Source organism: Bombina bombina, chromosome 1 (assembly GCF_027579735.1).
Source record: "Bombina bombina isolate aBomBom1 chromosome 1, aBomBom1.pri, whole genome shotgun sequence".
NCBI lineage: Eukaryota > Metazoa > Chordata > Amphibia > Anura > Bombinatoridae > Bombina > Bombina bombina.
In genome coordinates this window covers 1,095,766,095-1,095,778,660 of record NC_069499.1, presented here as the reverse complement: position 1 = coordinate 1,095,778,660, position 12,566 = coordinate 1,095,766,095, and the positions used below count along the sequence as shown (strand labels likewise).

Genomic DNA, 12,566 nt, shown 5'->3' with positions numbered 1-12,566 from the left:
TATTGAAATAACCCGTAACGAGTTCTAAATGCTGTCTTCCACTCATGACCAGATTTAATTCGAATTAGATTGTATGCCCCTTTAAGATCTAACTTGGTGAATATAGTAGCACCATTAAGGCGTTCGAGTAATTCTGGTATGAGTGGGAGTGGATATTTGTTTTTTATGGTCACAGAGTTGAGAGCTCGGTAATCAATGATTGGTCTGAGACTACCATCTTTATTAGTAACAAAGAAAATGGCTGAAGCTATTGGAGAGGAAGAGGGAGTAATAAATCCTTTTTTGAGATTTTCATCTAGGTAATCCCGTAGGTGTTTTAATTCTTTTTGTGACAGAGGGAATAATCTCCCTGAGGGTATGTCAACCCCCGGTATAGTATCTATGGGGCAATCGAAATGCCTGTGTGGAGGTAAAGTCTCAGCTTCTTTTAAGTTAAACACATCAGCAAAATCTCTATAGTCATCAGGTAAGTGAGGTTCAATATGTCCAATGGAAACATAAGGAAAACATGTATCACTACAGTATGTGGAAGAAAAAGTAATATTATTGTTAGACCAATCTATAGATGGATTGTGTTTTTGCAACCATGGATACCCTAGAATTATTGGATGTAATGAGCTTGATATTATGTCATAAGAAATAAATTCTTTGTGCCCAGATTTTGTGATGGTTAATATGGGAATGGTGTGATGTGTAATTGGACCTTTAAGATACTGAGAGCCATCAATTACACGTACAAACAAGGGGGATGCTTTTAACACACTTGGAATTTTATTTTGTTTTACAATTGATTCGTCAATGAATATTCCGTAAGCTCCCGAATCAAGAATGGCTTCGCTCTGGACCTGGCATCGATCCCACTGTAACGATAATTTAAGAGACATATGAGTATTTGTTTTGATAGGGTGATCTTTGTAAGTAAGTTTTGACTTACCCTTTCTCTGGCGAGTAAGTATTGGGCAATTCCCAACTTCGTGCTCTTTGCTAGCACAGTAAAGACATAGATTAGCTTGACGTCTTCTTAATTTTTCTTCTTGACTCAAGGGACCTCGTATAGCACCTATTTCCATGGGTACAGGTTGTTGATGACTTTTCTCCTGTGATGTATGGTATTGTTTCCGGGTAGGGAAATCGTATTGTTGTCTCTCATTCCTCCGTTCTCTATACCGACGATCCATTGAAATGCATAATTTCATGAGTCCCTCCAATGTCTCTGGAAATTCAACTCGTGAGAGTTCGTCTTTTAAATGTTCCGATAGTCCTATACGGAACTGATTTTTTAAACTTATCGTATTCCATAGGGAATCGGTAGCCCAGAGCTGGAACTCCGCTATATAATCCTCGACTGCCCTTTTACCCTGTTTGAGGGTTCTTAACTTTTGTTCAGCAGTATTTTGTTTATTTATATCCTCGTATAACACAGACATGGTAGAAAAAAAATCTTCAATTGAATTTAGGATGGGGTCTTCCATCTCAAAAAATCTGTCTGCCCATGCCCTGGGTTCTCCAGAAAGAAAAGAAATTGCTGTACAAACTTTTATTTTTTCAGTGCGATATGTTCTTGGTTTCAATGAAAACATCAATAAACATGCATTTTTGAATTCTCTAAATTTTGTGCGATCTCCAGAAAATGGAATTGGTGGGTTTACATGTGGTTCTGGGAACTCACTAGCTTTTTGTGCAACAACATCATTAAGCAGTCTTTTTAAAGTATTATTCTCATTAGTAAGATCTCTAAGACCTTGTGCTAGGATATCCACCTTCTGATTTAAAGATGTTATCTGGTTAGACATTTCTAAAGGATCCATTTCAAATCAGAGGTTATTTTACTGGCTTGATTATTCTGTGATATCTTTGTGAAACCACTATTAGTTTGTTAAGGAAGTGCAATAATAAATTAGAAGCTTGTATGCTTTAAAACATTACCCATCAAAGGAATGATGAAATGACAGGTACCTCTGTTTAAAGCAAAGATTCAATATGAATGGTGATTTATAAGTAGCACAATGTTAACAAATAGTTAAATTGCACACTGTTATACCAAGTAACTGAATTCAAGTATGTAGAACAAAATTGCTTACTTCTTAAAGTCTCTCTTGAATGATGTTAATTATTCCAAGAAGACAGTTTTACAGTATTTTCTGTTAGTTGGTTGCTTATTTAGACTTAGGCAATTATTAGAGCAAAATTGTTAAATTGTATCTTCTTATAACATAACAGGAATTTTGTAATGTTGGTACTTTAAATGAAACAGTCAATGAAAAGGAACAATACTTGCAATTATTTCTTTTTGGATTGGAGCAGCTTCAGCCCTCAGTGTTTGTCAGCGTTCCCCAGAGAGAAAGAAGAAGATATCCAGCGTGTAAATCCGGTCACTGGAATGTTTGCAGGGAGCGGTGAGTGTAACAAAGTAGCCGTTACAAATCTTGCTAGTCAGCTGTGTCCGCAGCAGGTAATCTGAGACTGAGCGTCTCAGTGAGAGATGACGTCACCCAGCAGCTCTTCCAGTTCAGTGAAGCGTCTCACTGTTCACTTAAAGGAGTTGTTTAAATTAGAAGGTAAATAGGCACAAATGTGGGGTTTAGAAAGTAGCAATTTGTAATCCTTAATGTAGAAAGGTAAGTAGAGTGTAAATCTTTAATTTCCACTTCGTTGTAGATTCCAAATTGGAGGCTTAAATATTAGAAGTAGTAGAGATCCTGAAAATAAGTGTTTCCCTAACAAAGTTTAATAATCAAGCAGTGAAGCTTGAAAAAGGGTGTGCCTTTATAGATGCATAGGAGGTTGGTTTTTCAAATTTAAAGAGACAGACGCATGATAATACATGACAGATCCCCCCCGTCAAGAGCGCCTCCCAGGAAGCCGAGGACCTGGCTTCGAGGGAAAGGCTGCATGGAATGACTGAAGCAAACGAGGGGCTTGTAGATCACGAGAGGGCACCCACGAATCCTCGTCTTGAGAATAGCCCTTCTACTCAAGAGAGTTGCAACGTATTCTGGAATCCAATATCTCCTCAACCTCGTAATCCAATTGGTCATCGAAAGCAGCAGTGGATGGAACCGATTGATTAGCTATGACCTTAGGGTCAGCCAAACAAGGCTTCAAAAGAGATACATGGAATGTGGGATGTACATGAAAGTTTTCAGGTAACTGTAGTTTAACGGCATTCTCGTTAATAACTTTCAATATTGGAAAAGGGCCAATATATTGATCGGCCAATTTTTTACACGGTACCTTGAGGTTAATATTTTTAGTGGATAACCAGACAAGATCCTTGATCTTATATTTAGGAGGAGAAGAATGTTTCCTATCATAATATAACTTTTGGTGGGCTTTAGCTTCTTTGAGATGTAACTGTAGAATATTGAATGTCTCCTTAATATTAGTGAAGTAGCTAGTTACGGCTGGAGAGCTGGAATTCACAGTTGTATTGGGAAAACTTCTTGGATGGTAACCAAATGTTGCGTAGAACGGTGATACCTTTGTAGATGAACTGATAGAATTATTGTATGAGAATTCGGCCAATGGTAGCCAATCGTACCAATCCTCTTGCAAAGATGAAATATAACAACGGAGGTACTGTTCCAATGTTTGATTAAGTCTTTCGGTTAAACCGTTTGATTGTGGATGAAAGGCTGTTGAAAATCTAAGTGATATATTTAATTTCTTACATAAACATCTCCAGAATTTAGATGTAAATTGGGATCCACGGTCTGTAACTATAGATAAAGGTAATCCGTGCAACCTGACAATTTGTGATAAGAATACCGATGCTGTGGTTGAAGCTGTGGGTAGACGTTTCAAAGGAATAAAGTGAGCGAGTTTAGATAGATGGTCTACAACTACTAGAATAGTATTGTGGTTGTTTGAAGTGGGTAAATCAACAATAAAATCCATCGATATCATATCCCAAGGTCTCTCTGGAATGGGCAATGGTTGTAGAAGACCATATGGTTTATGATGATCCTTTTTCTTTGTAACACATTTTTGACAATTGTTAATATATTCTTGTATGGTTGTCTCCATTTTTGGCCACCAGTAATTCCTGCTTATGAGTTCATGAGTTTTTTGAATTCCAACATGTCCTGCCAGGGGTGAATCATGATTCTGTTGTAGGATAGTTTCTCTTAGTGACATTGGTATATATATCAGGTTTTTGTAGTAAAATAATCCTGAGTCAGGATCCTGGTTACAGATTTGTGGAATATCAGTGTCCAACTGTTGAGCGTGAATTATTTCAGCTTGAAGAGTAGTCATTGTGGCCAGGAGTTTGTATGGAGGTATAATGTATGATTTTTCTTCTCCCTCTGTGACAACTTCGAATGACCTAGACAAAGCATCCGCCTTAATGTTTTTTGTTCCCGGTATATAAGTGAGAATGAAATTGAAACGATCCAGGAATAATGCCCATCTCACTTGTCGTGAGGTTAAAGTTTTGTTTTTCTTCAAATATTGGAGATTTTTATGGTCGGTATAAACCTGAAACGGTGTTGTTGTTCCTTCCAATAAATGTCTCCAGTGTTCCATGGCTGACTTCATGGCAAGCAACTCTTTATCCCCAACCGAATAGTTTTTTTCTGCAGGAGTAAGTCTTCTTGAGTAGTATCCAACTGGATGAAGTATTGATGACTCCTTATCAGGCTGAGATAAGACTGCTCCAATTCCAACGTTAGATGCATCCACCTCAAGCGTGTAAGGCAGACTTGGATCAGGAAGATGCAATATAGGAGCTGTAGAGAATAATTTTTTAAGATGCTGGAAAGCTTTGTCTGTCTCAATATCCCATAGAAATTTCTGATTCCCAGTTAAGCGGGTTAACGGTTGAACGGCTGTAGAAAAATGGTTAATAAACTTTCTGTAAAAGTTGGTGAATCCTAAGAATCTTTGTAAGGATTTAGTGGATGTAGGAATTGGCCAATCCTTTATGGCGGAGACCTTTTCAGGATCCATCTGTATTCCTTGGGGAGAAATTATGTAGCCTAGGAATTTGATGGATTCTTTATGAAAGCAACATTTTTCCATTTTAGCATATAATTTATGATCTCTCAGAGTAGTTAGTACCCATCTAACATGTCGTTTGTGTTCATTCAGATTTTTTGAATAAATTAAAATATCGTCGAGATAGACCACGACACAGACATCCATAAGTTCCTTAAAGATTTCATTAATAAAATATTGAAATGTTGCTGGGGCATTTGTCAAGCCAAAGGGCATGACATTGTATTGAAATAACCCGTAACGAGTTCTAAATGCTGTCTTCCACTCATGACCAGATTTAATTCGAATTAGATTGTATGCCCCTTTAAGATCTAACTTGGTGAATATAGTAGCACCATTAAGGCGTTCGAGTAATTCTGGTATGAGTGGGAGTGGATATTTGTTTTTTATGGTCACAGAGTTGAGAGCTCGGTAATCAATGATTGGTCTGAGACTACCATCTTTATTAGTAACAAAGAAAATGGCTGAAGCTATTGGAGAGGAAGAGGGAGTAATAAATCCTTTTTTGAGATTTTCATCTAGGTAATCCCGTAGGTGTTTTAATTCTTTTTGTGACAGAGGGAATAATCTCCCTGAGGGTATGTCAACCCCCGGTATAGTATCTATGGGGCAATCGAAATGCCTGTGTGGAGGTAAAGTCTCAGCTTCTTTTAAGTTAAACACATCAGCAAAATCTCTATAGTCATCAGGTAAGTGAGGTTCAATATGTCCAATGGAAACATAAGGAAAACATGTATCACTACAGTATGTGGAAGAAAAAGTAATATTATTGTTAGACCAATCTATAGATGGATTGTGTTTTTGCAACCATGGATACCCTAGAATTATTGGATGTAATGAGCTTGATATTATGTCATAAGAAATAAATTCTTTGTGCCCAGATTTTGTGATGGTTAATATGGGAATGGTGTGATGTGTAATTGGACCTTTAAGATACTGAGAGCCATCAATTACACGTACAAACAAGGGGGATGCTTTTAACACACTTGGAATTTTATTTTGTTTTACAATTGATTCGTCAATGAATATTCCGTAAGCTCCCGAATCAAGAATGGCTTCGCTCTGGACCTGGCATCGATCCCACTGTAACGATAATTTAAGAGACATATGAGTATTTGTTTTGATAGGGTGATCTTTGTAAGTAAGTTTTGACTTACCCTTTCTCTGGCGAGTAAGTATTGGGCAATTCCCAACTTCGTGCTCCTTGCTAGCACAGTAAAGACATAGATTAGCTTGACGTCTTCTTAATTTTTCTTCTTGACTCAAGGGACCTCGTATAGCACCTATTTCCATGGGTACAGGTTGTTGATGACTTTTCTCCTGTGATGTATGGTATTGTTTCCGGGTAGGGAAATCGTATTGTTGTCTCTCATTCCTCCGTTCTCTATACCGACGATCCATTGAAATGCATAATTTCATGAGTCCCTCCAATGTCTCTGGAAATTCAACTCGTGAGAGTTCGTCTTTTAAATGTTCCGATAGTCCTATACGGAACTGATTTTTTAAACTTATCGTATTCCATAGGGAATCGGTAGCCCAGAGCTGGAAGTCCGCTATATAATCCTCGACTGCCCTTTTACCCTGTTTGAGGGTTCTTAACTTTTGTTCAGCAGTATTTTGTTTATTTATATCCTCGTATAACACAGACATGGTAGAAAAAAAATCTTCAATTGAATTTAGGATGGGGTCTTCCATCTCAAAAAATCTGTCTGCCCATGCCCTGGGTTCTCCAGAAAGAAAAGAAATTGCTGTACAAACTTTTATTTTTTCAGTGCGATATGTTCTTGGTTTCAATGAAAACATCAATAAACATGCATTTTTGAATTCTCTAAATTTTGTGCGATCTCCAGAAAATGGAATTGGTGGGTTTACATGTGGTTCTGGGAACTCACTAGCTTTTTGTGCAACAACATCATTAAGCAGTCTTTTTAAAGTATTATTCTCATTAGTAAGATCTCTAAGACCTTGTGCTAGGATATCCACCTTCTGATTTAAAGATGTTATCTGGTTAGACATTTCTAAAGGATCCATTTCAAATCAGAGGTTATTTTACTGGCTTGATTATTCTGTGATATCTTTGTGAAACCACTATTAGTTTGTTAAGGAAGTGCAATAATAAATTAGAAGCTTGTATGCTTTAAAACATTACCCATCAAAGGAATGATGAAATGACAGGTACCTCTGTTTAAAGCAAAGATTCAATATGAATGGTGATTTATAAGTAGCACAATGTTAACAAATAGTTAAATTGCACACTGTTATACCAAGTAACTGAATTCAAGTATGTAGAACAAAATTGCTTACTTCTTAAAGTCTCTCTTGAATGATGTTAATTATTCCAAGAAGACAGTTTTACAGTATTTTCTGTTAGTTGGTTGCTTATTTAGACTTAGGCAATTATTAGAGCAAAATTGTTAAATTGTATCTTCTTATAACATAACAGGAATTTTGTAATGTTGGTACTTTAAATGAAACAGTCAATGAAAAGGAACAATACTTGCAATTATTTCTTTTTGGATTGGAGCAGCTTCAGCCCTCAGTGTTTGTCAGCGTTCCCCAGAGAGAAAGAAGAAGATATCCAGCGTGTAAATCCGGTCACTGGAATGTTTGCAGGGAGCGGTGAGTGTAACAAAGTAGCCGTTACAAATCTTGCTAGTCAGCTGTGTCCGCAGCAGGTAATCTGAGACTGAGCGTCTCAGTGAGAGATGACGTCACCCAGCAGCTCTTCCAGTTCAGTGAAGCGTCTCACTGTTCACTTAAAGGAGTTGTTTAAATTAGAAGGTAAATAGGCACAAATGTGGGGTTTAGAAAGTAGCAATTTGTAATCCTTAATGTAGAAAGGTAAGTAGAGTGTAAATCTTTAATTTCCACTTCGTTGTAGATTCCAAATTGGAGGCTTAAATATTAGAAGTAGTAGAGATCCTGAAAATAAGTGTTTCCCTAACAAAGTTTAATAATCAAGCAGTGAAGCTTGAAAAAGGGTGTGCCTTTATAGATGCATAGGAGGTTGGTTTTTCAAATTTAAAGAGACAGACGCATGATAATACATGACAGATATAGGGTGATAGTAAGAAACCAAGGTTAACTCCCCACTTTTATGGATAGGCACTACTCTTGCAGTTTTCCAAAGTTTGGGTATGTATCCAGACACCAAGGCTTCGTTAATTAGGGTTGTGACAGATTTATCAATTGCCGGTGCACTGAGCTTCAACAGCATTGCTGGGATTTGATCAGGTCCAGACTGGTTTTTCATTTTTTAGATTATTAAGGTGTTTCTTAATGACATTGATGGGTACGGGTCTAAAATTGAACTCCTCTATATTGGGTCTTTGCTGATTTAGTGCGGCCTGATCCACATTTGTAGTTTCAGGATGCGTGTCATTTATTAGTTTGTCAATCAGCCTTGTAATGAGTTTCCAGGAAATATTCATGCTCCACCAAGAGCGAGGTAGCACTCCCCATATTTCAGTTATGCTCAGAAAGTAGAGGGGGAGAATATCTTAACAAATAATGATATTGCTAACTAATTAAACTAGCCTTTTCTAAGGGCTACCACTACAATTCACAGTAATATGGGGCTTAGAACCAGTCAGAGGGTGGAGTGAGTAAATGTAATATGTGTAATGAACTTTAGGCCTTTGAAGAAAATGGTGGAGTTTCGCACCAAAAGTGGAAATCCTGGATTGTAGATATGTAGTTCTTAACGCCATGATTCTGAAGCAGCCCAAATATTAAATGTAATATTTTATGCATGTAATACCACCTTTATCTATTTCTCTGTGTTGCCCGAGTGTATTAGCTTCTATCAGATCAGAGCTCTCAGCTCTCACTGCATCGATTCTTAATTGGCCGCTCCTAAGCAGATGTGCAATCTGGGTTTTTTACCTCATACAGGTACATTATATTATGGAGCAGCTTAGATCTGTAAGGGGGACTGCCACAAGTGTGTCACTGCTCCCGTATTCAGGGACTCAAGCAAGGCTTCCAACACCAGCTGCGGACAGACTCAGGGTGCAACCAAATTCAGCCTAGTTGTTTAGTAGTAAGTGGTTCAAATTAGTCGGTTTATTTTACTCTTTTAGCACTAAAATATTAGTTTTTTCCCCCTGTTGTTCAGGAGCTCTGCGTATGTGCGTCCATATTTGATGGTTGATGGCTCCGCCCCCACCGTGTTTTTTTTTTTTTAATATTTAAAATTAAAGAATTTGGGCTAGATTATGGTTGTAACACAAGTTAGCTTTTCTGTGCAATATTTTTTAATACTTAAGTGTAACGGTACTTTTCAATGTATTTTTGATGTGTTTTGTGACACTTTTTTGTCTTGTGTAAAATTTAACCAGAGCTCTGAGGTTGCGGTAATCATTCTAGCATAAAATGCGATTGCACTCACGCGTTTGCATTTACTTTTAACCTGTAATATGAGGGCTTTTTCCAATGCACGGAGACAGCCACAGTAAAGCTGATATCGCACGCAAGAAACAGTTGACACGCCACTGGCAAACTGGCTCTAAGAAAGCTTGTAACTAAGGGCCAACCTCAATTATGTTTATTTACAGCAGAATTAAATTAATGATAACCTTTCAGCATAATGCGCCAAGGTTTAGAATGTTGCAGACATAAGTAAATTAATTTGTATCGAGCAAATTGTGTATAATGTAAGTGAAAAAAAAAATACACAAAGCTTATTCAGTACATATGAAGTAATATATCTGCCTTACAGCTTTGATCAATGGATCGGTACTTAAAAAAAGATGATGTTCAAAATTGAAATGTGGATGAGTATATTTTAGTTTTGAATAGAAACATTTTTGCTGTATATTTGGATGAGCAAAAAATAAATGCTTTTAGTAAAATATATTACTACTTCGGTAATATTCTGCACATGCCTCATGCTCCCCTCAGTCAAACACTGTGCCAGCTTAATTTACATTCTACAAGCCATTTCTGACTCTAAACACGACATGCACAGCACAGCATATGTGCATATGCCACTGAAAGAATAATAGCTTTTACTACAAGATTTCTTTGTTAACAGAAATACCTTGGACAAATATATTCAAAACTAATATGCACCCAGTCACATTTCAATTTTGTCCATTATGTCCCTTTAATAATATGTCTGTACAGAGCATTTCAAGAGCACCATAATCTCCAGCTTCTTTTCACTTCAGGAAAGTAAAACAAAACGTTTCATTCTGGTTTGTTTCTGGAGTAGATGACTCTGAAGAAGAAATATTTCAGTAAGTTACTACTGTTTATTAATAAATAATTATGTGCTAAATGTTTGTAGATATCTTGGCAACAGTATTCTTTAAACAAACTTACACTGTATGAAGAGTTTTTTGCTGTCTTTATAGCTTTCTTATGTTATCTATTTCCCATTAACTTCTTTTAGAGGTGATACAGGTTTAATCTCTACTGAGACTGTAAATGGTATCAATTAACAATAGTTATGATCCTAATGAGTCGTATTTTAATAATTACTTGCAATCATTACATAGCTGAGCCAGAATGAATAGGTATTTCCTTCCACAAGTTTGCAACCACTAATTACTGACTGTATTAGATAATTTGTGTTTGTATCATGGGGAAAAAACATGAATGTGTATTGCCTGCAGCCTGAAACCATTTTCTGCTCCTTGCTAATACTAATCATAGTAAAACATTTTGTTATGCATATTTTGATGACAAAGAACATATATACCGTATTGTTCTGAGTATAAGTCACTCCTGAATATAAGCCGCACCCTTAAAGTTTGGTGCCATTTTTAAGAAATAACCCTCACAGGCTGCCTCCTGTTAACCCACTCCTTCCCTCAAGCAGTGCCCTCTACTCACACTATTACCACTACCCCTACCTTACATAAGCCTCCCCTCAGCCTTTCTCACCCCATTCACACACAGACCCCTCTTTAATCTCTTAGCCTTAGCCTTGATAGATACCCTAAGTCTCCTTACCCTCCTCCCTTGTACACACATAGCCCCCTCATAACCCTCACAGGCTGCTTCCTCTTAACCCACTCCCTCCCTCAAGCAGTGCCCACTACTCACACTATTACCACTACCCCTACCTTACATAAGCCTCCTCTCAGCCCTTCTCACCAATCATAGCCCCCTTTTTCCTCACACAACCCCCTCCTCGTCAATCCTGACTCACCCTCCTTTAACATTAGCTCCTGCTCTCATCTTAAGCCACTCTCACTCCCATCCTGAGCACATTGATGTGTCATGTTGTTGCTGGGGGATATACCGGTACACAATTAAGAATTTTCACAAAAAAATACCGTAGTAAAATGAGTGACTCACCCCGGTCCTCAGGGTTATCGGTCAAGTCCCCTCCTCGGATCACACTTCTCTTACCAGTACGGTCCTCACTTCTCTTATTTGAACGGTCCTCCCTGTGTCTGAACAGGTCAAGTCTCGTTCCGGGATCACGTGATCAGCTATGGCGTCTAGCGGCATATTAGGAAATACCAGTACTATAGGGGCAAAAGTCTAAAAACTCTGTGCTCACACAAAATGTCCAGGAAGCCCAGGGTGTGCCCGGACCCCTCCCTGCAACACCAGCGCTTCAGCCCAACCCCCACCCGGACCTTTCACTGTAAGATACTGAGTATAGGCTGCACCCCTGATTTAGAGACTTACATCAGGGGAAAAAAGTGTGGCCTTTACTCAGAACAATATGGTATGTACTTTTTTGCTCAATCAATATACCTCTTAGGGCTAGATTACAAGTGGCGCTCAAACGTTTGCGTGAGGGTTTTTGCAATCATTTGCATATACTGTATCTATACCTATAGGTATAAATATAAATTGTACCAAAATACCATCAGATATATATAGAAATATATATTTTCGAATAAATAGAGCATATTCTGCTATGTGCAGAAAATTGTAATATGAAATATTCATATTTTAATGTCGTATTAGCGCATATGAGAAAATGAGTTTGGGTTTACGTGCGAGTCGGGTGCTTTTTCCCCACTTTTTTCTCTCCATTGACTTCTATGGGGGAAGAGGTTATCTAATTGCACTAGTAAGTAACCTGCTTGAGTGCGTCAGGTTAGAGCGAACATAAAAACCTTTTACTTTCAACTCATAATACCAACGCAGCTCAATGCGCACAAAAATATTAATTCTAGCGCAATTAGCGCTCTAGCAGAAGCGGTAAATACTGATCCACTTGTAATTTGGCCATTAGTGTCTAAAATAAAATGAGCAATAGCTATAGATGTTAATGCTAATAATTTTATGCAGTTAGAAACAAACAAAAAACATAAAACCCCAACAACAAAAACCAACTAAAAAACAACCTACAGTTTAATATGTTACAGCAAAGTAATCATCCCAGATGTTTTGGAACTACATTTCCAATTATACCCAATCAGCCTAAACAGTGTCAAAGCATCATGGGAAATGTATTTCCAAAACATCTGGGGGGGATACGGTTGATCCCCCCTGTGTTAGAGCATGTTATTATTGCACTATTGTTTGTATATTACGCTGTGTACAACCTGTATAAAGGGAATAAACACGGAGGGATAGATTACAAGTGGAGCCCAACAGAT

General features: G+C 37.7%; 2 long non-coding RNA genes across 2 annotated transcripts; both read right to left on the bottom strand.

Moving 5' to 3' along the window:
* Positions 1 to 749: 749 nt before the first annotated feature.
* LOC128641197 (uncharacterized) lies at positions 750 to 964 on the bottom strand. The gene is made up of 2 exons (XR_008399452.1): positions 935 to 964; positions 750 to 860 (listed from the first exon to the last, which is right to left on the bottom strand). It is a non-coding gene; the product is annotated as an uncharacterized LOC128641197 (long non-coding RNA).
* A 5,006-nt stretch (positions 965 to 5,970) lies between these two features.
* Positions 5,971 to 6,185, bottom strand: LOC128641192 (uncharacterized). The gene is made up of 2 exons (XR_008399451.1): positions 6,156 to 6,185; positions 5,971 to 6,081 (listed from the first exon to the last, which is right to left on the bottom strand). It is a non-coding gene; the product is annotated as an uncharacterized LOC128641192 (long non-coding RNA).
* Between the last annotated feature and the right edge of the window lie 6,381 nt (positions 6,186 to 12,566).